The sequence below is a fragment of the Uloborus diversus genome, chromosome 10 (assembly GCF_026930045.1).
Source record: "Uloborus diversus isolate 005 chromosome 10, Udiv.v.3.1, whole genome shotgun sequence".
Taxonomy (NCBI): domain Eukaryota; kingdom Metazoa; phylum Arthropoda; class Arachnida; order Araneae; family Uloboridae; genus Uloborus; species Uloborus diversus.
This window is the reverse complement of record NC_072740.1, coordinates 138,223,635-138,250,556: the sequence shown is the minus strand read 5'-3', so window position 1 is coordinate 138,250,556 and position 26,922 is coordinate 138,223,635. Positions and strand designations below refer to the sequence as shown.

Genomic DNA, 26,922 nt, shown 5'->3' with positions numbered 1-26,922 from the left:
AAAAATATTGCTTTTAACGAACTTCATTATAAAATCAAGGTGAATCTTCAATTGAAAGTTAATTTTTGATCACAGTTGTAGCTAATTAATGCATTAATTAAAATATCACTAGGTGTTCTGAACAGCAATAGATGCCCAATCTGAAACTCCGGAACTCTGATCATCTCCTGGTCTCCGCGAGCCTAGATAGTGTCGCACAAGGAAAAAGAAATTTGCCCAAACTATATTGGGGTGCAATATACCATAGGCTTTTAGGACGACTGCCTTGCCACTTGATTTCACGGGACTGCTTCACTGTTTGCTGTTATTCTACCACTGGAGTCACTCTATATCAAATCGATCAAAAAGTAAGATTTTGAAACTGACCGCTTCGGATTTTTCTAAAATTTTATATAGAGATAGCAGTTAGTAATGTAAGTAGCAATCGAAGCGTTATTACGAAAAAAAATGAATGTGGATAGATAGAGTATCTTTTGAATGCATGTAACTTCTTATCTAATTGAAATACATGCAAAAACTTGATACCGTTTCAAAGATCTTGAAGCAAGATTTGAAATTATACCTTACCTGATACAAAAGTGCAATTTCAAGTTTTGATGGTCATTCCAAATGACCTTTGGTCTTGAAAGACCATTTCCAAAAGCTATTATTTTAAAAATCTGAAATACATATACATTGTACATACTGTTATGTTCCTTATTTATACCAAGTTTCATGTTTGGTCAACTAGGGCTAGGTAACTAGCTATTATTCATTATTCAAATATTCAAACAATGGATGTTTGACGATAAATTGAAAGATAATAATGAGAGCAAACTTGGCAGATAATAAATTAAAAATGTATAAAAGAGGGCAAAATTATCCTTGCTCCTTTTAAAATATCACCTGCAGATTGACTTGGTAAATAGTATTCTCTCCAACAAATATTAAGCCTCCTTTAAACTAGGAAGGTGGGTTGAATCAACTTTAGAACGGGTAGTTATCAGGATGTGTAGCAGAAAAGTGAAGTAATCGCCCGCCATCGTTCAAGTAACAGTAAACTCTTTATGCATGTCAGGCACATATACAACTACCATTATCATTCCAATGAGTAAAATCAACTTCTCGGGTGATTCAAGTCGTTGGGGGCATTGCCAAACGTTCTTCTTTACACAAGAGTAAACCAGGTTCAGTTAACAGCGCACAGAGGGGTTTTTGAGCCAAAAAGCTGGCCAAAAGTAGAAATGTCAACTTTACTGATTGGGGCCGCCTTAAGTCTCAAAACAGGTGATTAAACATGCCATTATGTATAAATGTTCATTTTCCCTCGAAACTACGGATAAAAATTTGTCCGCAGTCAGAACTTAGCACTTTGTTGATTCGGTTGTCTTTGTTTACGACATTCGAGATTTCCAATAAACCTTCAAGGTCTTATTTTTCAAGTTAAAATTATATTAGAAGAAATATTTATTATGGATGGGCTTGGGGAAGATTTGTATTCTATTATTTATCAATTTTTACTTTTTAAGACAGTAAGTATTTGTTTAAATGCTATTCTTGGAGCCTCACAAAAATATCATCCATTTTTTTGACATTTTTTATGTGAATGAATGTTTTTAAACACTGTGCACTCATTTGTACTACTTCTAAGTTATACTCTATATTATTTTAGAGTATCTACTTTGATAATCTGCAGCAAAATTTTACACGAGTTTGCCCGAAAAAAATAATAAAGCTATAAATAAAGCGCAATATTATTTTCATTATTTTGAGCTTTTTCGATTACTTTTAGGTTATATGGCTTCAGTCATGATTACGACTTAAAAGCAACTACACATCATTATAAAATTATTTCATAAAGACTATTTGATGCGAAATTGCTTAAATAGAAATGAATTTAGTTGAAAATATGGATTACTCTTGGAAATATCGAAATTGCAAAAAATAAGTTTTATTTCTGAGTCTAACTTTGAAGTCAATCTGTAGAATCAAATTTTCTTTCAATTTAAAATATATTGTAGTTGTTTTCAATTTATGCAACCTGACTGAATCTTGTGAACCCAAAAATAACCGAAAAAAGGAAAATTTATGAAATTAATGGTCTGCTCTATTTATAGCTTTATTATTTTTCTGTATATATATATATATATATATATATATATATATATATATATATATATATTGAATAATAATAGATAACAAACCTTCCTCGAGCCCTTTCATAGTAATTGTTTAGTCAAACATCACTTTTTAAGTGAAAAACAACCAATCGGGGCATCTTATAACACTATTATTTGAAGTTGTTTCAACTGGATTGCTTGGCATGAGTTGTATAGACTTGGGCCTACAGGAATTTAGTTTCAGTTTTTTTACTCCATTTTTAGCTTCACGAGCTTAAAATTTCTCTTTTTTTTTAAATAATTTTTTTCTTCCTCTTTGCCCTTTGTTCTGACATTTATTTGATGGCTGTTCGTGTAAGAATGTGTGAGCTTAGTTTTTTGCTTTTCTTTTTTGTTTTCACACATTGTGTTGCTTTAGGCAATGCAATGAAATCAGAAACACTAACAGGCTTCTTTGGTGCATCGGTAACAGCATTTACCATAACTTCTGCTTCGTCTAGAGGGTTTATGTTTTTTTTTTCTCCTCCCGAGGTCTGAAGATTAGCACTATTAGTCTCAGTTTCATTGCCAACAGCATCATAGTCCGCTAAAAACAAGAGAATGAGTCTCATGCCTCATTCTTTAAATCCTTTAGCGGCATTCTCCAAATGTAGCTGTTTTGAAGTGGGCATGCTTAAAAGCTCACCAATATTTTTGTCTGTGATAGTTTGTCCTCGATGAATGGCCATAAAGTTGTCACATGCTTGGCTGTATTAGGTTTTTAAAGGGCAGATCAGCACAAGCGACGAAAAATTTCTAGTTCTTTGTGGATGAGGGTCATAAAGTGAATCAAAAAGTGAAGCAGAAGCACATTTTAGAAGTTATTGCACTTCTGTGGGCCTAAGAGCAATTCAGCAGTGTAGACTGGACATTTTCCTTAAACTCTACACCAATTCATATGGCTAAAAACAAGAGTGGTGTAAGGCGCATAGTTTTTGACATAATATCATCTTTTGAGTGGACGCTCTACTCGCTCGACCTCAATCCCATTTATTACACTGTATGGCCTATTTTAAAGTCAAAAGTCTACCCTAAACGACACAGAAGTTTGAAACTCTCTAAACCAATTGCTTTATAGGGAATAGGATTGATTAAAGGAGTTGCGGGCCTGGAATGAAAATTTCAATAAGCAGTTGCATCTCTGTATTACTGCAACAGACTGCAGTTTGAAACGAATTAAATTTATTGATTGCTAAAGGTCTTCTCACATTATTACTTTTTATGTTTTGTAAATTTATTTATTTTTAATAAAGTTTCATGGAAAATCGCTTGCCCGTTTTTTTTTTTTTTTGCCGCACCCTGTACATTTGATTCGCACAATCAGTAGAAATATAGTTTTGTGATTAAAGTTATGCTTGTTTGTTTTATGAAGTAGTAAAATAAAATCTTCACTAAGGATATTGGTTTAAGCTTTTTTGCAAAAAGTATTAGTATTGTATTTGATCGGTATGCAAATTATATAATCATATAACAACTTGCATTAAAGTTCGACAGTATTTTAACATACAAACGAGGGGGGGGGGAATGCATTAGAATTTAAGTGGGAGAAATTTCTAATCACTCTTTTCTGGAAGTTTTAATTGAAATTTTCAGCAAAGTTGAAAAAATTCATTTTTTTCAGTTTTTCTTGAGTGGAAATAAACCCCTTCGAAAAGAAAACGTTTTTTAATTCGTTTTTTCAGAAATTTTCCGATTTTTTCCGACCGTTTTCATCTTTTGTTCTGCTTGATATGTTAAAAGCCTAAATGAGGTACATAAGATGCCCCTTTTTTCTAGGAACGTTTCAGAATTTTATTTAGAGTGTTCCTGAGAGTCCGTTTATTCACTTCCCGATAGTTCTCTGTTTAGGCTCATCAAATTGAACTAATCATTTAAGTTCTCAATAAATGAATATTAGTATCTGTTAAAGCTAATTTATGTAGGCTAATTCCGTATAAAATTTACCTCGAGATTCAAATTTTTCCATTTTCACAGCTGGGACTCTTACTGCGATGCAGCCTCGAAAATGTCTTCCTAGGCAACAAATCAGAGTTTCCCAGAAGCACCAACTGGTACACATGTAGTCCGACGTCCTTCGGCGACAACCGCAGTAAGTCTTGATTTTCCTTTTTTTTTTATATGTATAATTTGATGAAAATGTGTAATGTTTATTCCCGGTAGCAGAAAAAGCATGACATTGAAATGTCCTTCGACGACTTTCAAGAAAGTCAGCAAACTATTACTTCTGAATTGGAGAAAGCAATACATGAGAGGGGCAACACTTGGGCAACGAAACACTTTTTGCATGATTCTTGAGCTGACTTTCTTTGTAAACGAGCACCAGCTCCTAAATTCGGCTGAAGTGATGAACCCCCATGTTAAACCAGCAAAGTAAATAAGTTAATAAGTGGAGGAAAAAAAGAAAACGTATTCATAATGAAAATCATCAGAAAGGAGCTTTAAAAGACGGATTAATTTCACACTTACTATTATTTTCTAAGCACTCTAGCAAAAATAAACAATCTAAAAATATTCTTTTTATAGGTAACAATAGAAAGAGCATATTGACACATTTTTGCCCTCGATCAAAAGTTATTTGCCATCGTGCCCCCATTTTCGAGATACAAGGTGTTAAAGCCTAGAAAATGTTAAGAGAAGCGTCAAATTCAAAGACTTGGAGAGAAATTGAAGGTGCCAATATTTCGTAGACAATTTCGTCCTCTGCATGTGACACGTCATTCAGATGCAAAGCGTGTAAAAGATCTATTCCACTATTTATCAAAACTCGCTAAATTTGGTGAATTTCGCAGCCTTTTGAGACCTCACATTTCGATAACAGGGGGCACAAAAACAAGTAACATTAGAATCCAAATTTACATCAGTCACGTCATGTTCTCTTGTAAAATCACTTCACAAGTATTGTATAATTACAAGAATTTCACCACAAATAAAGTCATAAACGTATTTTTTTAACGAAAAAACAATTTAATTTACACAACTTGACAAATATACAAATGCAAAAGTTACGACGGGCAACAAACTTTGGGCCCGGTTAGGCAAGTCTTAGTTCTTTTATCTCCACAAAATAATCACGCCTATTGCAAGTGACAACTGGGTAATGCCCTTAAAATGCCCTAAGGCCATGTTTCATTGCATGCACTTTTGAGGAACAAGGACCCTACGTCTACGTCATGAAATTAAAATTTAAATTTTTTGAAATCAGTGTTTTTTTTTTTTTTTTTTTTGACTTATTAATAGACGAATCTTAGAAATAAGATTCATTTTTTAGCCTTCAGAAAAGCTTCAAAAATTTATGAAACTATAAATGCAAAAAAATAACCGCAATATATTTTTAAAATTAGAGTATGATAACAATATATCACTTTGCGTGATTGAAATGAGTGAATTATATTTAGTTTTAAAGCCTTCAGTTTACTATCCCAGCTGATTTTAAATAAACCTTAAGAGCAAAGCTTTTATAAATGTATTTAGTAGTATGAATTAATTTCAGCTGATTGCAGTTTATGCTAGGTGAAGCCACATTTAAATGGCACTCATTCCTTTCTGTCTAATGAATGTTCAGTACGTACTGTTATTTTATTTCTTATTTACTGTTTTTTGAAACTTCCCTTTTAGTCCGCCAGGGTTTGGATTGTAAACCTAATGTTACCGGCTGTGTATAGGTTTGAATTCAGTTTGCATGGATTTCGATTTTCCTGGTTTAATACTGAGTTTTGTCACCTGTTATGCCGTACATGCCTTCGGTCTTGCAATGTTCTGAATACGTAGAAGGTATTGCATCATTTCCAATCCATATTCCTTCAAGTTTATCCACTGTTCCGAGAACTTTGAATTTAGGAATAATGGTAACTGCTGCCGTCTTGCATACAGCATTTGAACATTTAACACAATTTCTGACGTCATTTTCGATACGACAATGTGCTTTTTCATCCCAAACAATGGTCTTTCAGTTGACCACTTCCGTTCACCGGTCCTTTGCCATGAGAAATGGTAAAAAAAACTTTTACTTCTTCCATGAAGTGGACATTGCATGAAATAAATTCCTGTCTAGAGTTTAACCTGCTTCATCTGAGAGATATCACTTCCACGATACGAGGACACAACATCTTCAACAATCTTCTGTAGAAAAATATGTACAGCGCATTCATGTTGTACGCAATAAGAACATATTACTTTTAATTTTATTAGGTTTTCATGTTTGATTGCTACTGTTGAAAAGGTAATCTTTTCATTTGACCAATAGGCCCTTTGCACCTCATCCTCGCATGCAATTGTATAGTTTTCTGAAAAGTAAGTTTGAACCACACAAAGCTCTTGTGGAATCCGTTTTAATTTTTTCTTTTGATTTTGTGCTATACTCACCTTGTTTATCTCTAACTCGAAAGTCGCCCGTTAAGGTATGGCGGGTGAAAGTGGCTTCTACATTTGAATGAAGCCATTGCCTCTTTGGTGATATGGTGATATTTTGATAGTTGAGATGTAACCTTAACTCCAGCGGATTAACTCTAAACTCCGTTATTCGCGTTCATTGTCGATCACCTTTTCGTTTCTTTAATCTCCTGAAATGACACACCAGTAAAACAGTTAAGTGTCCGGATCGAGTTAAACCTTGTCATAATAAAGATTTTCCCTACATGTTAAACATTACCAAGACATATTATCAAATGTTTATGCCGTGGCGCGAGTTTGGTTGTTCAAACACGCGGGTTACTCGATCATAGGCTATTATTTATATGAGGATCTACAAGTGGAACAAGAGCTTAGGCAATAATATTTTTAGGACAACAATGCCACTTTCTACTGTGCCTTCGCACCGTACTTGTCTCATACGATTGTTTTCTCCAGTTTTCTCCAATTAATAGCATTTCATTTGCTTATCGATTTTAACTTCATACAGAATGATTTCTGAAACACTCGATTCTTCATTCGTAGCAGATTCACAATCCCCACTCAAAAGTTAGTGAATCTGCATATGTTAGGACAGTTACTAGTCATACATTCATTATTTTGAATGTCGCGCTTTAACCTCTCTACAACGTCTCGTGGTTTCTCGGGGAATGCAATTTTAGCATGTTGCATTTAAAGCGAAGATAAAATTTGCATTTATCTGACACTGACATTTGCATTTATCTGACGTAGTATGTCAACCTCAATTTGACAGATACAGATTACGTTAAGTGGGATGTGTCCGTTACTGATGGGAAATGCTACGTCTATTATGGGATTAAAAAGAATCCTTTAACGGTTTTTTTTAACAGGTTACTGCATCCGTCGGAAATTAATGAAGTTAAAAAATTGAGTAGATAAATTAAATCCTATGCAGGTTCTGCCGTTTACCTGTATACGGCAGACCGCAGCTTGCAAAGAAATACGGCTGTGATTACCAGTAATTTTTAATAAACATAGATGGCAGCACTGCAGAACATGGAGTCTTCGCTGGATCTTCGACGAATTATATTTGATTCCACATCTTCTTTTCATCTCCGAAGTTTCCAAATTTATACAGTTACATATAGATCTTTTATTTTGTAACCACCGCACCTCGTAATAAAGGAATATGTTAGAATTTTTCGAATAAAACTTTTTTTCCTTTTAAACCATTAACAAGTTGCAGGATACGTTTCTAGCTTTTTGTTTTGATCATAGATGGCAGCACTACGATATAAATCCTTTGTTAAAGCAAGGCTTTATTCGATACGCGTCTTATAACGAACTAGAAATTGTCAATAAATACTTCTAATATCGAACTATACCGTTATGTTTTTTTAAGAACGAATAGGTTAAACCTTGGTTGAAAGAATGTTTAAATTAAAAGTCCCGATTCTGAACTCTAAATGTAAGTTTATTTATTTATTTATTTATTGTTGCTTATCGTTTTCCTTATCTTTTTATTGATCTTAATTTTTGATTCCAACACAAACAAGCGACTATTCCTTCTCAGAATTGTATCGACTATAAAACTTCATTCCGTTAATCAATTCATTCCACTCATTGCGTGTTTGCATCATCGAGCGCAGTATCGCTGCTGATAGTATTGAGTGAGCAAGAGTAACACATTTCATTCTATGAGGATCCAAGCAGCCTCGATTGCCTTTTAAAATTACTTTTTCAGCAGTAGTATTTTCCCTTAAATGAGGGATTTTTTCAAAACAGTTTAAAATATGTTTTTTGGCTTTAAACTTCTGATCAAATTATGAAAAAATACTATTAAAAAAAACCAATATTTAACTTAGATATCCTTAAAGGTTAAACAACTATTTGGTAACAACGGTCTTTAACTGGAGAAACAATAGATAATTTACTGTCAGATGTCCCAAAGTATGAATAAAAATTGTAAAAAAAAAAAAAAAAACCTTACTATTTAAGTAGGGGAGAGCGGGGCTGAATTTTTCGCTGGTTAATTGTTCCCATTGAAATAAATCAATGAAGAAAATAGCTAAATATATTTAGTTAATACATGATGAAATGAAATGAAATAAAAAAAAGTAATAAAAAATGGCTGCAGCACTCAAATGGGAGTCGTTTTAGTTGGGCTAGTGGCGCGCAATATATTAAAAGCAAAGCACGTGCATCGCTTAGCTAATTTTCTAAATACTTTTGTTTTTGAACTTTTTGGTCTTTTTAACGAACTTTAAATGATACTGTTAGTTCTTTGGTGCTTGTATAAAATTTCGATTGTGCATCCTAAAATACAATGCTGAAACAATTAACGTTTTTTTTATCTAACCCATAATTTGATTTTTCAAGGGCATGTGCGTATGGGGCGAGTTGTCCTTTTAGGGGGGGGGGGGGGTCAAGCTGCTCCGAGAAACAACTTTCCCCAGAAAGGAGGAGTAGCTGGCACCAAGTAACTTCTTGCTCCTATTCATCTGTATCAGAAATGTAGTAAGCAAAAAGATGTACAAACGAATATTACATGTAGGGTGACGGCAACAGTAACAGACTGTCGTTAGTTTGGATTTAAATAATATTAATTTTAGGCGGGTGAAACATATGCTGCTGCGGCCTATGAATACAGTGCAGCCATCTACCGTTTATCAGAGTGATAAAGATATGAGCCACTTCAATGAGTCACTACCTATGAGCCACTTGGTATTTTCAAGGCAGTGATGGAACGTTATGAACTGCTACCACGAGGTATGCCGGTGATTTATGTTCATTAAAATTTCATAACCTTTTGTATCTAAAAATAAAAAACTTTTGCGCATTTTGAAGAGCAATATGGAAATTCTGCCCATTACCCATCCTGTCTTCATCCTATCTGTTACTGGGTATCATCAGAATTGATGGTGTCTGTTACTGGGGGTCGGATCTTTTTCGAAACTTAGCAAATAAAAAAAAAAAAAACACTAATACAGAGGATCCGGAACCAGCCTAACGTTAGATGAGATGCAGTTGCATGAGAGAAAAATAGTTAAAAAGTAGTAAATACATTAAAAGGCTCAGAAAATTGAGTTAACATGAGAGCGATGTCTTAAGCATGTCTATTGCCGGTGCCGTTACCTAATATGTTTGTTACCGTGACCGATCGAAATTGGAAAATGTCGACTTTCACCAATGATTCACCGGAAATATTCGAACTTTTTTATATAGACAGAAAGAAGAATATGAAATTTTAGAAGATTGAGTCTTTTTTCATGTTTTGATATGAAAATTTTTAAGGATATTATTTTTTTTTTCTAGAACTTGACTACGTCACCTTGCGGTGGCGTGAGAAAGTAGTTAAAGAGGCAAACAGATTCCATTTTTCTCAGACAAGGCACAGATATCTCATTGGTCGGATCACATTGTAGGCAAGTGGATCTATCTATGCTTCAACCTTTACAGACACCATCAGCCAGAGACTGCAGCTCCTCTTTTGTCAGTTTTGCCTGGTTGAATCTGTGTGGGAATTTCATTATCGGAGGTGTAAATTAAACTGCTATTAATATTACATTTCGTAATTTAGAGAAAGGTAGTTGCAACAATTGCTTAAAATAGCAAATAGAATACCTCGCATGCACAGTAAACTCCCGATTTTTTACGGAATAGGCAACCGTGGTAATCATGGATGTACAAATTTCGTGAATATTCGATTGAAACAATAGCTTAAAAAATACTAGTGCATAAAAACATTCAAGAGGAAAATAAATCACTGACATACATTGAAATTTTCTAGTAAAGATACTAGATACCAACGTAGTACACTAAAATCAATGACTGTTCGTTTGACAAAATGTACGTACAAGCAAAGCAAACAAAGAAAACCCTCTTATTATTGTATATGGACGCATCAAATCATGACAACAGATAAATTAAATCAAATCAAGTTAGGTTACACCGAAAACATATAAAGGAAGAGAACTTTTTCGAACAAAAACTGGCCAGGTCACTGGTTTACAGGCGCAATGATTGTAGATGTAAAAATCGGGTTTCAATTATTCAGTTTTCGGTGACCAAGGAAACTTAAGCAAATCTGCAATAACAATATCCGCCTACGGATAATTGGGAATTTATTCTAATGATTTACACAAACTTCTTCGCTTTGCTTAACACCTTTGCGAAATATCGTAACTTTTCCAGTCAAGGTTTTTTTTGTTATGATTGAAGACTGAACTAGTTATCATAACATATTAGCTACTGAAGTTGTCAGTTATTATGTGTAATTTTACTATTTTACTTTAAACTTAATATATTTTACTGCTGTTACATATTATAATTTTAGTATATTTTTTAACTGTTCCTAAATATATGTATATGTACTCAAAGGGTAATAACTGAACCTGTAAATACGATTTATTAATGCTAAAACTTGAAATATGTTTAGTTTCTGTAAGTTTAAGAGAAACAATTGATTTTTTGAATGATATTGCCTATTAGTTTTTAAATCAACTTTTGCTTATATTAAAATAAAAAAAAATAAAACCAGTCATAAGTTATGCCTTTAATAACAAACTTGTCTTGAAACAATGTTAATATTAAAGTTCTCATCGTTAGTCATCGTTAGGTCAATGTTGGAGCAATTTGCCCCAACAGCGGAAAAACTTGTTCCAAAGCAGGGCAAGTTGTTCCTTTTTGGTTTTGGGTACTAAAATATTAATTATCAAAAAACGTCTTACGTAATACAACTCAAAAAACAATCTTTACATCAAAGAGACATAATCATACTCAAGTTTAATTTCGAAATACTAATTTGGAACTATAAGTTTCCATGATAAGTTATGAGCATGTTTGAAAATCGGAACTTTTAGCCTCTTTCTCGCCTAATAGTGAATGTTATTCGCTAATTAAAAGAAGTAGGCATTTTCACGCACATTAAACTAAAGAAAATAAGACTTATATTTGGGAATGCCGAAAAAAGAAATCTTACTTTATTTCCCATCAGATTCGTGCATTTAGAAGTTGAACATTTATTTAATACCATCTTCAGTGAATAATTTATTGGTAATTAGCAAATACAATTTGTTTCTCTTGCAAATTAGAAGACTAAATTGAGTACATTTCTAAATCGCAACCCGAAGAATTTTAGGTGAAAGAATGAGGGACGTTAAAGTATACTTTTCACACTACCTTTATTTTTCATAATTGATATAAGATATACAGGGTGCTCCGTTTTAACCTGCAAGACCTCTTTTTTTGCAACCGTTAGGCCTAGATGCATACTTCCAATTGCAAAAATGTTCAACACCAGTTAAAGGGTTAAGATGTTGAAAGCTTGAAGCGAAAATAAAAACTAGTCAAAAAATACAAAATCTAACTTTTTATACAGGCCCTAGGATCCCGAACTTATGTTGAGGGAAATAATCTCCATTAACAAATAATTCCAGCACAAAAAGTTTGACATTAGTACGACCAATATTCACCGAGATATGAAACGCAGCGTATTGTGATGTACACCAGTGGCGTAGCGAGAAAAAATCCATGGGGGGGGGGGGAATTTTTTCTGAAGTTTAAAGTAAAGCTATGCCCTCGAGTTTATACACCCACACACACACATATATATATATATATATATATCGTAAATGCACCAGTAGTGACCACTTTAAGGTTTTATTTTAAAAATAAGGATTCTAGGGGTCCCAGTAGGTTCAAACTTGCAGGAGGTAGACCTCAGGCTATAGTGTAGTGGGCAGTTCAAGGAGGAGTAGGTAGAGCATCATGGAAAATTGTTATCAACTATTTAATACGGTCACCTGGATTGTCGATGTTTTTTCAGCTGTCTTCTAACGCTTCTCCGTAAGAAGGTATATAAACATTGTGTTGTATTATGAATCGAACAATGCTCAAAAGTAATATTTTTAGAGCTGTAACCATGTTATGAAATGTGAAAGATCATATTTGGAACGTTTTCAACTTGAAATAGTTTTTTTTTTGGCTGACAGTTTACCTGGCCACTACTGGTACCAAAACATTTGGGAAATTCAAGTGGCCACCGAGTGGCCACTACTGAATCAGGAAGGTTTTGCATAAATCAACTCAATTTTCCTTTTAATAGGTTGTAATCTCTTTACATAAAAACCTGCCTCATTTCTGACATGATACTATTGTGTGATCTAGTAGTGGCCACCCTGTGGCCACTTCTAAACAGCAATATGGCCACTACTGACTCATGTACATTGTGCAATGGCCACTGTTGAATAAAATTTGAAGTTTGAAAAAAAATTGAACACATTGACATTCTGGCATTTTAAAAAAATAGGACGATTAAGGAAGAGAGGAGTTATAATATGCTCATTACAGTCTTCTAAGAGTGAAAGAGGGGTGGGTGATATTTTTGTGGTTGAGGGCAATTACTGGTTATGGTGCAATTTTATGGGATGATAAACAATTATGTTTCAATAGCTTTCGAAAGATTCCTCTCAGTGCGTTTATTTGTGAGTACACTTTTGGAGAAACTCTAACTCAAAGAATAAATCAAGCAATAGAACGAAGTTAAGCATACAGATCGACGTTGATGGAACAGGTGCTAATTAGTTTAATCACATTTTTCGTTTTACTTATTTTTTTTACCTTAAAATAATGTCTCGTATTATAAAATAGTTATTACCTACCCCGTCCCGTATGGAAGTTCACCGGGACACGGCACATTTTTCAAAGTACGGGACGGCCCTTGAAATTCGGGGCGTCTGGCAACCCTGGTGGCGACTGCTAGTGCGTTTACCTCTTCTATGGACAGGCCCGGATTACTCAACAGGCCATACCATAGACCCATACGCCCTGGCCTAGGGGCGCATATCAGGGGGGGGGGGTTATTAAATAGCTTGTTGGTAAAAAAACAGGAATTTGGCACAAGTACATATAGAGGAGAAAAATTCTACCAGGACCGAGAGAGAGAGATTGCAACCTGCTTGTGAGCAGGTAAAAAAATGAAGGGGGAAGGCATAATTCTTGATCGAAGTAATCCCTTTTCTAAGCAAAGCAGATAATTTTTAATATCTTAGATTTAAGCAATCATTTCTTGGAAATACAGATTTTCTTAATGTAAAACACTTACTAGAAATAAGTCACACACAGTAAAATTAGTAAAAGCCGTGATATATAAAATTCACAGTTATAACACTTGTTTATGGAACAATTTTTCTCTTTGGAAGTCTAAATCATGTCAGTAAGTATGTGTTTTACAATTTATTGACTCCTGATTCATATTTATTTATGACTGCCAATAGTCAAGGACGCCCAAAACTCAAATTTTTGGGAAGGGGGGAAATTATCAGTTTACCGGATAAAACTTCAAAGCTTACCAAATAAAAAATAGGAGCATGGTACTACTAGTAGTTTTCTAAATTATCTGTGACTAGTAATAATTTAGTAGTTACTAAAATTATGTTTACAATAAATAGCATAAATAATCAGAAAAAAATAAAATATTAAATTAAAGTACTTAAAAAATATTTTACCAGACAATACCAGATATTTACCGCCAAAGTTTTACGATAGGTTACAAATGTTGTAAATTTTCAGAATTTGTGAAATATGTAACATTTACGAACTTTTTAAAAAATTTACCTTAAAAAATTCCCTGATTTCTGTATTTTATCGATGCACAAAACGTCCGTAATTAATTCTTCAAACCAATTATATTTTCTAAAATCTTCATTAACCTAAGACATAGTTGAGAATTAATGATAATTTTTATGATTCTCTTAAATCAACACAGATGAATTAAAATTTTTGCATCGAATGCGATCGGCAATATTAAAAGTCTAAAAGTCCTCAACTACACAAAAGGACGTATCAGGAGGGTTAAAAATAATGCTAAATACGTAATTATAAATGTCCAAAAGGTAAAATCACAAGGAAAAGAAAAATGAGCGAGTATTAAAGAAGCGGATGCAATCAGATTTAGGAATGTGTGAAAAATTAGGATTAACACGTAATAGAATAAAAAATGGCCAAGATGCGTAAATTTAAGCTAATGTGTGGAATTTAAAAAATATGCATGTTCTTGAACTTAAAATTCATGACCAATTGTCAATTTCCATGATTTTTGAGCATTTTTTGCCGAAAATCATGAATTTCCATGACCATTTTTGATCATAGCCAAAATCCATGACTTTCTAGGTGCATGGACAACCTGCCTTTAGTTGTATTGAAAACTTATGCTACCAATTTTCTATATCCATCGATATACCTTGGTAAGTTGTAGGAAACAAATTGTCCTAGAATTTCATTGAATTGTGTGCTTACTATTTTCTTATGAACTAGTGTTACACGCACGGCTTTGCCCGTAGTAGAAAAATTAAAAGGTCTTTTGGTTCGCCTATGTATTTACAAATAATGTATGGTGACTTTCTCGCCTATTGGCTTGCCCATGTTCGGTTCCACGTTATGATAACTTGGTAATTTACTCGTCCATCTTATAATTTTGTTTGAGAAAATGTTCTTAAAATTAGAATAGAAAACGAACAAAATCGAATTTTCGAAAAATCGCTTCGAGGTCCACACCCCCATGCCACAAACTAACTTTGTGCCAAATTTCATGAAAATCGGCCGAACGGTCTAGGCGCGTCACAGACATCCAGACAGACAGAGATCCAGATATACAGACAGACTTTCAGCTTTTTTATTAGTAACTAGTGGTACCCGCACGGCTTTGCCCGTAATAGAAAAATTAAAAGGTCTTTTGATTCGCCTGTATATTTACAAATAATGTATGGTGAATTCTCTCGCCAATTAGCTTGTACCCATGTTACAGTTCCACGTTATGATAATTTCGTATCTCGTCAATTGGCTTGTGCCCATGTTACGGTTCCACGTTATGATAATTTCGTAATTTACTGGTCCATCTTATGATAATTTTGTTCTTAAAATTGGAATAGAAAAAGAACCACATCGAACTTTCGAAAAATCGCTTCGAGGTGCACACCCCATGCTACAAACTAACTTTGCCAAATTTCATAAAAATCAGCAGAACGGTCTAGGCGCTATGCGCGTCCCAGAGATCCGCACATCCTACAGACATCCTCCGGACATCCAGACAGAGAGACTTTCAGCTTAATTGTTAGATGATTTTGTAGTGATAATAATTATTCAGTTCACACTTACCAAAGTTCATATGTAGAATACTTACATAAGTACATTCATTTTCTTTTACTTTATTTTTTACATTAGCGTACAAAAAATACAAATACAAATTATCTACTAAACCTTTTTAACTTATTCAAAGTACGTATGTGCTTTGAAGAAAGAAATGTACAATAAAAATGTGATTAATATATTGGTACTTAATGTAACTATCATATTGAATCAATTTTATCCATCAGTTATTTGAATTTAAAGTGAGTAATGTGAATTTTAAGGAAAGGATGTCAGATGGCCACTACTGACTCATGCATGTGGCCACTACTGAAAATCTCAGATTTTGGAGTGGCCACTATTGGATCAAATTTGAAGTTCGGGAAAAAATGGATAAAAAATTGAAAAAACTGAAATTCTGGCATTTTTAGAAAATGGGACGATTTAAGAATAGTTGGGCTGTAATACGTTCATTGAGCTGAAAAAATGGAATTAATATTGAAGACTCACAGTTCAAAAAAGACATAAAATATGCTTAACTGTGACCACTACTAGTGCATTACCTTAGTTTAAATTTTAAGTATTATTTAAACATTTTTATGAAATGTTTGCTAGTGAATATTTTGCCGTAAAACTATCATTGCAAAAAAATAATAATTTTTCATTTAAGGCCTAATAGAAGTTGTTTGTTGGGAGTATTCATTTCGAAGGAAATAGCTACATAGTTTAAAAACATATACTTGCAGGAAAGCATAAAATGTAAAAAGATACAATGACATCCCAAAACACGCAAAATGATGTCAAAAAATATTTTATATTGCCTTGTTTATTTTCATTTTTGAAAGAATGTATGAGAAAATCCAGCATACAAATTAGATAATTATAAACAACAGTTCTTGTAAACGAATTAAATCATATAATGTGAAAGCATACTTTTTATTCACGTACAGGACTCTTAATTACACCTCATAGCCTTTGGCGGCTAACTCACAAACGTCAATTCGTATTTCCAAAAATGTTCTAAACATTTCTGCAAACTCGGTATAAATGTTTCTTAAGCTCATCAAGATAAAGACTTATAATTTTTTTTTGAGCGGGGGAGGGGAGGGATTCAAAAGCGTAAGTTTTGAATTCCCTGTAAGTGCTCAGTAAACAAGTTACCAAGAGTCAATGTACCCCACATTAATGCTTGGCAACTTGTTAGAACTTTGGCGAAGACAGAAATATAGTGTTTACTTTACTACCATAATGGCCTCTCGGTTTAGATTTTAATGGTTTTCAATTAGATTTTTAATGGCTTTCAATTAGGTTAGTTAGATTTTTAATGCTTTTCAATTACTTGACAGATATGTTTGGAGGATTATTTTACATTTTAACTGACCTTTTAATCCGGTTTAAATATTTGCTTTATTTACAGATAAAGATATAAGAAAAAGAAAGAGTTTCCATATAAATTTGACCAAACATAGTGGCATTTTACAACTGTACGGCTGAATAGAATGCCGTTGAATAAAAATTTCTAACAGTAATAAACCTATTATATTGACAATGTAGCCCAGCTCTACACTTTCGCCAAATATTCCTTCTGAATTTAATTTGAGGGGATTTTGGTAAAGCATTTGGTAACGTACTTCCTTGTCGACTGCATTTTAAACTTCTCAACAAATCCTCTACGTTGAGATACAAAAACCCCTACGTTGAGACAATTTTGATAGTCCTAAGAAAGTCTGTACCAAAATTAAAGTAAATCCTGGCATTAGAACTTGATAACTTGTCAACCGTACCGAAAAAACTAGATTCGAGAAAAACACGTTTGAAGTTTGCAGTATCATTTCAGCAAAAAAGAGTTTATTTTAACAAAATTAACTGTAACTCCAAAAATAATTTGAGTTTTCATAAATCCTCTTAGAAAACTCATTCTTAAAGGTCTAAACTTTGAGAATATGGAAGAAAAAAATTATTTTTTTTTTGAATTTCTAGACTAGAATATCTCCTTAAGTTCATTAGGCTTTTTTGACGATTTGACGAGTGTTTGAAACAGTAGCTACATCTGGCAGAAGAAAGGATAAAATACTTTTCCGAGGGCAATATTGCACCATAAATATGAATTGCCGCTGCCCCCTCAAGACAGATTCTACAAGTTGGGGTAGTCTATAGATGGGATTAAGAATTTTTCCAAAGGAGAAAATGTGAGTATTTTAATTGAGGTGAATTCTGTGATCTTCTATAAAAATGTATGCTGCCCTTTAAGCATTTTGGAAGTTGGTGATTTAGTTTTTTTTTTTTTTTAATAATAAAAAGACTTGGAATTTCGAGGTCTTCTAGTGGCACAGTTATTTTGTTACTGTGCACGTGTTGAAAACTCCTCCAATTGCCTTGGAAACATTGCAGGAATTGTGTTATCCATTACAGTTTCTATAAACAATGTTTTCAACACAATGAGAGGACTCTGAGCTAGATAGAGAATTATTGACAGATAGGTAGGAAAGTATATTGATAGATACTATCTTTCTATCAGTCTGTGTAAAAAAAAGATTATTCCATTTCAGCACTATTTTGTGAGATTGATCTCAATTTTTCCTCGTCAATAAACATCAAAGCATGCAACATTTAGTATGCCTTAAAAAAAGATATTCCCTACTTATATGTATTTTTTTTTCAGATAATAAGTGATCTATCAAAGATTGCTCACACGTTCTACTTTTTATCTATAAGACCGGGAATTAGTGTTTCATCAGGTTGTTCGACACAAGACATTAGTTTCTAAAGCAGGTAATTGACTTCTGTGCATTTAACGTAACCATTTGAAACATATTTATATCTTCACTTTTGTTTACGCTTTATTCTTGTTACAAAGAGACTGAATAAAAGAAACTTATAGGAGTACTATTTTTAACTCTTTTTTTTTGCGTTTCAACTGCTGTAGACTTTATCTTTCTTATTTTAATTATTTTTGTACCTTAGCGGAAATATTACTTATTTCAAGAATAGCCATTTTATCTAAAAAACCAATGAATAAATACAAGCTGTTGAAGTATCTGAACAAAAATGAAAAGATAGTGTAATTAATTAAATTAACTTGTTAGATAAAAAGAAAAATCTGTGCATAACAGCTCTACCTTACACTAAAATTCAATGTTACACGACGATAAACAATTTGGTAGTTTCCGAAATTTAAAAAAAAAAAAATTCTGAAAAAAAAAAACAAAAAAAAAAAAAAACATGCTTAAAACATAGGATTTAATTATTATTTAAGTAATTTGACAAAGTTTATTAGATAAAAAAAACATTGAAATCGGCGTGCAGACTGAATTTTATTTTTTACGCTTCTGCGCATGACATCACAAATGTTGAACAGTCATACACTGTTGCCATTAGCGCAGAGCGCAATATTTAATTCACTGCTTTATTCTCGTTTGCTGGCAACAATACGGTGTAGAGCAAGCATAGAGCGCAATGTTTTATTCATTTTTGAATTATCACACGTGGAAACGCGGTAGACAGCAAGCGGAATCATTCAACGAGCCAGTGAAATAGACGACTAAGTTCATAATTTGTAACGTCATAAAGACGCCACCTTTTTTTGAAAAATCGGACATTTAATTGAAAAATGGGTCATTCCATACAGATTCAACGGATGAGTTCGCTCGACCATTTTTAATTTTTTTGTAACTCATATCCCAAGAAGATGCATATGAATGATGTTTAAAACCACTTTTATTTTTTCTCTAACCTTAACCCTTGATTTTTTAGAGGTCATAAAAAGTGATTTTCTCAGTCAAAAATGGGACTTATAGATCTTTGCATTTTGGTCAAAATCTATTTGAATTACATTTAAGGCAGTTAATTTTACGATTTGAGGTTAAAGTGCATAAGATGATAGTCTTACATGCTGAGTTACGTGGCTGTAACTTAATAATTAAAATAATGGCAACAGGTTTAAGTTTAAGGTCAAATATAAAATTTTTACTCATTTCAAAGGGGAATAACTCGCGTAGGGGACGGAAACACAAAATGAAATACGGCAAAAACTAATCATTGGAACCATGCTAATAAGAATATGTAACTCTAATTGTGTGTTTGTTTACCCTTTATAAATTACAACTCCTCGAAGATCAGAAAATTGAGAAAAATGACATTTTTAGACCCTTGTAAACCAAAAGGGGATGGAATTAAAAATAAAATTTCTTGGCCAATCGAATATTCCGTTCAAGTACTATACATGTTATATATATTGTTTTGTGTATTTGGTTTCTAAAAAAGATACAGGTGTTTGAAATTGTGCAATTTTGCTAGTTAATTTACGCACTAAAACAGAAATAAAAAGTTTGAAAACTTCATTGCACTTTCTTAAATGGCCTATGTAATATATTATACTGAAAAAACATATTTTATGTATAAAAAAAACTATTTTAATTTAATAACTTAGAAATATTTGGATATGAATGAGTAGTTCATACTTGATTGACAGCTTAAGTAGTTAATTTATAGACTATCTACACCCACAAGTTTCAATACACACAAGCATATGCTCTGTACATTAACATATCTAAATTGCCTTAAACATATGCAAAAACATTATATCTACAAAATTTAAATTTAAAATAGTGGTTTTTTATTTCTTGTTTAAGTGTAGTTTTGAAAAAAATGAACTCACTTAGTAGTCACCTAGTTAAGTTGTAATGGTGACTCAAGTATATGGCGTTTTGGAATGCTTTACCAAGGCACATTCATAATTTGCTGCTTTGAAAATATACTAGGAGCAAGACAATGACAGGGATTCTAAATTTAGTGATCAACACAAGCTATGTAATATCTTTTTAGTAACACACTATTCTTTATACCTATTGCTAGGGGGCAATAATTTTGCAGAGATAATATTTAAATACGGTGGCATAAAGCAGTGATTAAATTTTGTATTGAGAATTTTATTTCTTACTTTTCTTGCAACATTTTTTCAGCTAGTTTAATATACTGAATGCTCACAAGGATACATGCAATGTTTAGTAGCAAAAACTCAGAAGGTATACATTTCTGTGGGAATTAAAATGTGACTTCTAGTAGTTCTTTGCAATCTAGTCTTAGTAGTATCAATTCATTTTACGGTTCTTCTGATTCTGTTACAATGTCCATTACCGTGTGATATTGCATAGAAATGTCATTCAGCTCTCAAGTTGACATTCGTTTCGTGATTACATAAATTAAGAAAGTTCTTTCTATTTTTGTTGTGTATTTTAGTGAAGTATTTCAGTACGCTACATGCTGTGTCACCACCAGAACTATATTACTACTGTGTGAATTCATTTTCTTAAAATTACACTGAAGTAAGAAATGAAAAACGCACTTTATTTTTTCCTTTCAACTCTGTAGATAATGCTTCTGCACGTGTTTAGGCAAGTTACATAAGTTCATGTACAGAACGTATGTTTGTATTTATTGAAAATTTGTGTGTGTAGATAGTCTATAAATTAACGACTTAAGCTGTCCATCATGTATGAACTACTCATTTATGTCCAAATATTTCTAAGTTATCAAAATAAAATAATAATTTTTATACTGAAAATATCTTTTTCCAGTATAATATATTGCATAGAGCACACTATACGTAATTTAAGAAAGTGCAACGAAGTTTTCACTTTTTATTTCTGTTTTAAAGTGTGAATTAACTAGCAAAATTGCACAATTTCAAAGACCAGTATCTTTTTTTAAAAACCAAGTACACAAAACAATATATTCAACATGTATAATACTTGACTGGAATATTTGATTGGCCAAAAAAATTTATTTTTAATTCCATCCCCTTTTAGTTTATAGGGGTCTAAAAATGTCATTTTTCTCAATTTTCGTATCTTTGAGGGGCTGTAATTTATAACGGGTAAACAAACAAACAATTACAGCCATATTTTCTCATTAGTGTGACTCCAGTAATTAGTTTTTGGCATATTTCACTTTGTGTTTTTATCCCCTAACAGAGTTATGACCCTTTGAAATGAGTAACAGTTTTACATTTGACCTTGAACTTGGGCCTGCTGACATTATTTTAATTATTAAGTTACAGATACATAACTCAGTGTGTGTGACTATTATCTAATGTACTTTAACATCAAAATGTTAAATGTTCTTCCATGATTGTTATTTAATTAGATTTTGGCCGAAATGCAAAAGGTTAAAAGTTCGAAAAGTTCGATTTTTGACTACGAAAATGACTTTTGATGACCTCTAAAAAAACAAGGGTTAAGGTTAGAGAGAAAATAAAAGTGATTTTAAACATTATTCATATGCATCTTTTTGGGATATGAGTTTCAAAAAAATTAAAAATGGTCGAGCGTACTCATCCGTTGAATCTATATGGAATGACCCTATTGTAAATGGACGCAGCAAATCATGACAACAGATCAATAAAAACAAATCAAGTTTGGTTACACCGAAAACGTGTAAAGGAAGATAACTTTTTCGAACAAAAACTGGGCAGGTCACTGGTTTACAGGCGCAATGAGTGTAAATGTAAAAAGCGGGTTTCAATTATTCAGTTTTCGGTGACCAAGGAAACTTAAGTAAATCAGCAATAGCAATATCCGCCTATGCATAATTGGGAGTTTATTGTAATGATTTAAACAAACTTCGTCTCATTGTTTAACACGTTTGCAAAATATCGTAACATTTCCAGTCAAGGATTTTTTTTTTCTGTTATGATTGAGCTACACTGGTGTAAGAAATTAAGAGAATTTTCAGATTTGGTCAATTATTTTCAGAACTACTTGACCGATTTTAATGAAATTTGGTGTGTACATACATTGAAACAATACAAAACAAATAACTATCTAAAATTTAAAATACACAATTATGGTCATAAATAACACTCGTTAAAGTCGGATGGCATGAAACAGCGGTTGCAAAATTGAACGAAAAAATGGGTTAATAAGGGGTACGATCCCCTCTAACAGACATACAGGCCTCGCAGTGTGACTCCATACTTGAAATAAAGCAGTTTATGCTATCCTTAAGTAATTATTTCAACTCGTTCAACAACGCCGTTCTCAGGCTATGAATGGTCCCCGGAGGGTTGTTGCGAGTTGCTATTACCCTCCACAGAGCGTTCCAAACAGGTTCTACAGGATTGGCGTCTAAAGATCTGCTTGGCCAATCCTTCCAGAAATTCGTCGACCAGAAGAGCTGTATGGGGTCTTGTGTTAACATCCATTAAAACTGACTCGGGGCTAACAGCGCCCCTTAAGAGTTGATCATATGGCTCCAAGACCACATCCCTATATCTCGCAAGAGTCACAGAGCCTCTCTCAAAGGCATGGAGGGGTGTGCGGTCATCCAACATGATTCCTACCCAGACCGTCAAATCTCCTCCTCCATAATGGTCGATTTCGCAGATATTGGAAGGCAAATAGCGATCCCCGTTTCATTCTAAACGGCTATTCTTGTCCTAAATTTACATGGATAGAAGCAGGAACCTGCTACCTACCCTCCAATATCGGCGAAATCGAGCATTATGGCGGTGGTGGTTTGACGGCAGGCATCATGTTGGATGGCCGCACACCTCTCCATGTCTTTGAGAGGAGGCTCTGTGACAGTTTTGAGGTATAGGGATGTGGTCTTGGAGCTCTATGCTCACCTCTTGAAGGGCGCTGTTAGCCCTGAGTTATTTTTAATGGATGTTAACACAAGGCCGCACACAGCTCTTCTGGTCGACAAATTTCTGGAAGGGGAGGATATTCACTCGATAAATTGGCAAGCATAATATCTAGACTCCAACCATATAGAACATGTTTGGGACGCTGTCAGGAGGGCAATAGCAACTCGCAACACCCCGGAGGGTTGTTGCGAGTTGCCTACCTTTTCACACAAGCGTCGATTCAACAAAAAACATTGTTGAATAGACACTTGTGTAAAAAGGTAGACTGCTTAATTTTCCGAATGGCCAAGTGTTTACGCTCAAAAATCCTTTCAACTTAAATGCCAAAAAGTAACTCCAATGTTCCGTTTAAGTTTGTTTTCAGTCGGAGCTATTAGCGCAACTAGATTTATCTTTTCGGGAGGGAGATTGATCCTTACAATCCTTCTATATGTATATATATACATGGTGTTCCATTTCAACCTGAAAGACCTTTATTTTCACAACGCTTAGTCCTAGATGTACACTTGCAATTGCAAAAAAGTTCAAAATCAGATGTAGATTTAATGTATTGTAAGTTTGAAGTAAAACTAAAAATAAGTCAAAAAATGCAAAATTTAACTTTGACCCTAGGTCCCTTAACTTATGTTCAGGGAAATAATCTCCATTAAAAATAATTCCAGCACAAAAAGTTTGACTTTACTACGACCAATATTCACCGATATGAAACGCAGCGTATTGTGATTTATACCACTTTACACTCGCCGTCAGTAACACCGTTTGGGGGAAAATATAGCATTTAACAAGGGCTTAAAATTATATATGTGTATAGAGTGGATATTGAAATTGATTGCGGTTTTGTAGTGTGTTTTTGCGTATCATGGCGTAAAGTTTGCATTTATTTTTGAAAGCAATTGAAAATATAAATGCTTTGTTGTTTTTACTTTAACAACCTGTCATTCTTATGAAACGGCGGTAAGTTCCAATCTCATCTTCTAAATGGTTACTTAAAACTTTGAATTTGAATATCCTTTTGAGTTTTGGTCGCACAAATGTCAAATTTCATGTGTTAGAAATATCTTTCAATGGAGATTATTTCCCGAAATGTAAGTTAGGGTTCCTAGGGCCAGTATAAAAAGTTAAATTTTGTATTTTTTGACTCGTTTTTATTTTCGATTCAAACTTTCAATACATTAACTCTGCAACCGATTTTGAACATTTTTGCAATTTGATGTGAGGTCTTGCAATTTAAAACGGAGCACTCTATATAAGTTCAACTTCATTTGGCATCATATTTTACTTAAACTTTTTTAATTACTTGTTTGGCAATACTGCTTTGTAGTTTAGCGTCCCTTTTGTATGAAGGAGAAGCAAGATGCTGCTGAGATTTTTCTGTATGATTCAAATAGATTTGCGTATATTCTTGACAAAGATCCATGGCTCCGTCAATTATTTTCTTCATGTTGATTTTACAAAATCTGAACTCGAGGTTCAGCTTTAGCTTATCAGAGTCATACTATACTCTCCAAAGATTACGGTTTTTAGGTGTGAACCCTCACAATTCGTATTATGGGCCACTTATTAGAGGTTTCCTTGCATTTCTCAAGTTATAAAAAAAGCCTCGTCATCTCTTTTATCGGCTCTCTGTTCTTTCTAAGCTATTGGCTTAAGGTGAACCACTAGATAAATTCTTTCTTTTCAAAAGGACCCGAGAATCGCAGCTTCATCTGTTGAACAATAAAGTGGCGCCTTATGGCTTGTAACCCCGTAATGTTTCAAGTTATTATATACTCCAATTACTTACTTTATAATTATAATAAAGATAAAGTGTGATGTAGGTTATAGCTATATGCGAAAGCCATAGCCCGTTACCTTACGGTTGTAAACTATGGCCTTCGTATTTACGATTAGCACTCTGGTGTCCACAACAAAGTCAAAACCCAAAGAGGTACAGTACATCCATTAAAAAATTTCATCAGTACACTTTGAGAATGTTATTACGAAGGAGGCAGTTTTTCTAGTTTTTGAGAAAACTTGCATTAAACTTCTTTTTCGACGATTCTCATTATGTGAGCTTTATTCAAAAGATCAGTAATCAACAAAAAAGCTTAAAACGATCGCAAAATACCACTCTAAAAATATAACACGTGTCATATATAAAGTGTCATGTTTTGACATTTGGTTCAAAATGTAAACCAGAAGGTAAAAGAAATTTTAAACACCAAGTAAAAAAGATCATTTCACTACTTTCTGATTACGTCTACACACACACACCTATACACATCTATAAAAACACGCATGAATGCACCTACACAAATACACGCATATGCCTGCATACGTTCATGCCTGCTCACCGCACACATGCTCACACCCGCCTGCACACAGGCATGCTTGCAAACACACACGCCTGCGTACATGCACGCCACGCTTGCACACATAAACACTCGCCTACACGCATACACACGCCTGCTCATACGTCTGAACTCACACGAATACGCTTACACACACAATTGCCCCTCTGCGGATACACATGTCTGCACACACTCAGGCAAGTCTACACACACACACACACACACATCTACACACAAACACCTACACAAATGCGAACACATGCCTGCATACAAGCACGCCTGCTCATTACACACCTTTACACAATCGCACACTTTGCCTAGACACTCAGACACGCTTACAAACATGGCTTCACACATACATGCCAGCACACACTCGTCTGAACACGTCTACACACATACAAGCACGCAAACACCTTCACAAATGCGCGAACACATCTGAATACATGCACGCCTGCTCACCACACACATTCGCACACACGCCTACACACATACACGCCAGCACACACATGCCTAAACACGTCTATGTACATACATACGCGACTGCACACATGCACACACGCCTACACACGTCTAGTTAGTTACTATTAACGGCGGAAAAAGTTAAGCAGTCTTTAAGAAGCGGGTGTTCGTCCATATGTCTTTTTACGATTAGTTATGTTACTCCTAAACAAGATTACTGCAAAACTAGCAACGATATCTAGATGTGTTTACTAGGCAGTTTGTTGAGATATCCAGTTGCTTACAAAGCTCTGATTTTCTTATTAGTGTATAGTGTAGCTCATGTAACTTGATGCTCGTTGTTGGAAGACCTCATTTATATTTGAGTTGAAAGACGAGAAAAATACAAAATTTAATTAATTTGATGTCGGTTTATCTTGCAGACCCTTTTCGAATTTTTAAGCTGCATTGCAGAACACTAAAAAATAGTTTACCACCGTAGTAAGGAAGACGACTACTATTCGAAAATTGTACTAGGTGTGTAATGCATGCTTACAATAGTATTCAAAGTTTTGTTTTGTTTTTCATTGTATTTAATGGTTTGTTTTTTTCTTTAGTGACTGTTGATGAGATGAAATAGTTCCACCCTGAAAACGTTTTTCGGCTGCACTGTAACCAGTTGCATTTAACATCCCTGCCTCTGGTCCGTCGAAAGATTGACATTCAACTATGAAGACCAGCAGTGATGGCTTAGTCGTGATTTGAAACATCTTGTGACGGGGCACACCCGCCAATTCTTTTCTTTTTGCTGATGGAAAGAAAACATCCAAAGAGCCCTACAAAACTTTTATCCATGTTCTGCAAAGGCCCTTCTGAC

General features: G+C 33.9%; 1 long non-coding RNA gene across 1 annotated transcript; it reads left to right on the top strand.

The window, feature by feature from the left end:
- The first annotated feature begins 209 nt into the window (after positions 1-209).
- Positions 210-26,906, top strand: LOC129231206 (uncharacterized). The gene is made up of 4 exons (XR_008581226.1): positions 210-347; positions 4,113-4,227; positions 18,295-18,404; positions 26,663-26,906. It is a non-coding gene; the product is annotated as an uncharacterized LOC129231206 (long non-coding RNA).
- Positions 26,907-26,922: the final 16 nt, after the last annotated feature.